We start from the raw sequence: 3,190 nt of genomic DNA, 5'->3' as shown, positions 1-3,190 counted from the left end.
TGGGTGTCTCTTGTATCCTAAATTATTCTAATGAGATTTGCTTAGTGGTCTGCAGGGAAATTCATTTTTTTCCTCATGGAAGCATAATGAAATGGAAAAGTTTCTTTTCCTTGATTTTGCTTAGGTGGGAAAGAAAGAATAAGAATGATAGGAAAGCTGAAATGTGGTAACATGTTCAAAGTTGGTCACAGTTGTAACAGTGGTTGACTCATCACTAAGTTTGGATTTTCTGTAAGTAATAAGTAATTTCTGGTACCCATTTTCTTACAGGTTACTGAGTATGCAGGATATTGATAGCACTGAGGAATCCTCCTACCTGAGTGTTAGAGTAACTCTTCAAAAATTTATGAAAAAGGGCTTGAAGATAAACATATGTGTCTACCAGGTGTCATATATTCTGCATAAAGCTTAGCACTTGGGTGTACTGCAGAGTGTGTAAGCTTTCTTTTGGGTACTGAAGAGTGTGTAAGCCTTCTGGTTGGTCTGAACAGTTCTCATTCTAGGCCCTTACTACTAGGAGTTACTATTTTTCCTCTTTGTGTGACTGCATCATTTGTTACAGGACATTGTACCTTCTGCATTACTGTGCCAGCTTCCACCTCAATTCAGTATCCATAGCAACAGTTTCTCAGCAACTGGGAGATGCTTAGTAAAGGCCCCCTCAATTTAGAAATATTACACTCTGACCATAAGAAAAAATTGCTTTGAAGCAAGAGGAAAGAAGTTTTATCTTTAATAATTCAGGATATTTATTACTAATTAATTAGTGTTCTCTGTTTTGACTGCTTAGACAATGACCTGATACTTTGATCTGGGCCTTTGCCAGGCATTGGTTGTAAACAGCACACACTGAAGAGCAAAACCTTTACAACTGTGTCTTCAAGTCAACTTCTGAAAAGTGCTGTAAAACTACTGGACTTCTCTGGCAGTGTTGGCTGGCTTCTGGGCCTTTAGGAAGTAGCTGAGAGAAAGGTAAGCACCATTACTGTGTGTGAGAGGACACACTCATTTCAGCCTTTAAACACAACGTAGAATGTTTTCACCTTTCACAGGAAATAAAAGTTTATTTTATGCATGTTTAAAACATTGATTAAATGTCTGATTTCAAACAAAGAAAGGTCTCTGATCAAGTCCATTGATCTGTTGGGAGATTTCTACCTTACTTGATCTGGTTTGTCTTTCCCTGTGCTTTAACTTAATTATGTAGCATTCTTAAAAATGCATTTTATTTGCTAAAGTACCTGTTCTGAGAACCTGTATATGTACAAAGAAAACACAAGTAATCAAACATGACTTTTCTTACACGTTCCAATAGGATTTGTACTCTGCATGCAAAAGTGTTTGTGTTAATGGGATTGGGGTTTGTAACTGTAAAAATGTATTTCCTGTTCATTTGTAATTATTTTTAAAGTTCTTTTTTGTTTTGTGATTGAAAAGTGATTTTAGGGTTAGGGTTAGATATTAAAATAGGGCACACGTAGCTGAACTACAACACACTGACTGAAATAGTGTATCCATGAGCAGAGTTCAGATTTGGAGGCAGGCAGATGCTGCTTCTCCTTTGACATTATGTTCACTATGAAGCAGATGGGCCAGCCCTGAAGCAGACCCTGCCCATTCCACCCAAGCACTCCTGCTGCACTCAAGAGCTGGACTGTCCCTAGAGTTTCATTTATCCAAGTGCAGACTGTGTGCATGTTAACAATGCCTTTTGTAACTTTTTGGAGGGAGGATTCATCAGGATGATGTTGCTCAGTGACAGCCATCAACAGAAACTCTGAGACTATGAATACCCTACTACAAGAGTGTGGTGTTTGTCTGTAGGGGTAATTTAAAGGTTAGCCATTGCTCTGTTCTAGACAGGCAGCTTGTGATCAAGTGTCAAGTGCTGACAGATAATGCATGCTGCATAACTCAGTGAACCTGTTCCTATTTGAGTGAGCAAATCCTAATGAATGACTTCTAATTGAAGTGAGTTTAATGCATGTGTTTTTATATTCAGTCTCCTGCTTTATGTACCTTTGGTGGAGAGAAAAAAGGGGAAGACATGAGGCAAGCTGTGTGTTTTTAAGTCTGTCTTTTAGGTTGCTACTTATAACTTTCACTAAACACTTATGGTTAGTTCATTGCTTAGAGTCTTATGATTGCATTGATTTTCCTACATTGACTTTTCTGTCAAGCTGTGTAGAGGCATCTATGCTGCTCCTATTTTAGGATTAATTGTATAAGCAAAGTTACATGCCTGTGTAAATCTTGGGCAGAACTGCAGTCCTGCATTGAGGTAAGAAGAACACAGGGTTGAGTCCAAGCCCTAAATCTGAGTAAGGGAGAAAGCAGAAGAATGATGAAAAAGAAGCATAGTGGTATTTCATTCAAAGGACTTCAATAAAAACTGTGGTGTTGTAGGCTTTAATGAAGAAGTTATTAAAGCAAACCTGTATCACATCATTTTAATTACCAGTTAAAACGTTGAAAAGCATATTTATGGTAGACTCCATAATTATAGAACATTGAATATTTATGCTTCCTAATTGGCCAGCATTCTGCCACGTTTATGACAAATGGTCAATGACTCTCACTGGAAAAATTTCATAAAGTGAACATTTGGGTAAGTTCAGATTTAACACCAAATTTAGTATTTAACTTTCAGATAGCTTCTGACTATTTAATTTTTATTTATTCTAGCAGATTTCTTTTTTTTCCCCACTGTAAGCCATATATCTGTTCTTTGTAGCCTCATGTAACTTGGATCTGTTATACCTAGTGGTTTTGAACTGTAATATAAATATAGTATTAATAACTGTAATAGAAATATAGTAACTATATTTCCATTTTTAACTGAAATATAGTTACTATACTGAATTCATACTTATAGTTTTATGTTAAAAATAGAGTGTAGTTCAGAACATTAATGAAATAAATCCTATGGGGAGACATAGTTTGTGTCATTATCAGGGACATAATTACTTTTGCTTTCAGGATTGTGTAAAGAAGCACATTTGTGGTTATGCTCCCTTCTTACCTTCCTTCTTAGCTCAAAATAATGTCAACACAGCTGAAAACTTAGTTCTGTTTGGAAATTCTAAAAAGAGACTTGTGAGGAACTGTAATCCATGAATCTTGGGAAGAGCCTGGTGTAAAGGTGTGCCCTCTGTGACCTGACCTCACACACTGTGGACTGGGTAGTAAT

The sequence above is a fragment of the Merops nubicus genome, unplaced genomic scaffold (assembly GCF_000691845.1).
Source record: "Merops nubicus isolate BGI_N331 unplaced genomic scaffold, ASM69184v1 scaffold10456, whole genome shotgun sequence".
Taxonomy (NCBI): domain Eukaryota; kingdom Metazoa; phylum Chordata; class Aves; order Coraciiformes; family Meropidae; genus Merops; species Merops nubicus.
The sequence above is the reverse complement of the archived record's forward strand: the minus strand, read 5'-3'. Positions refer to the sequence as shown.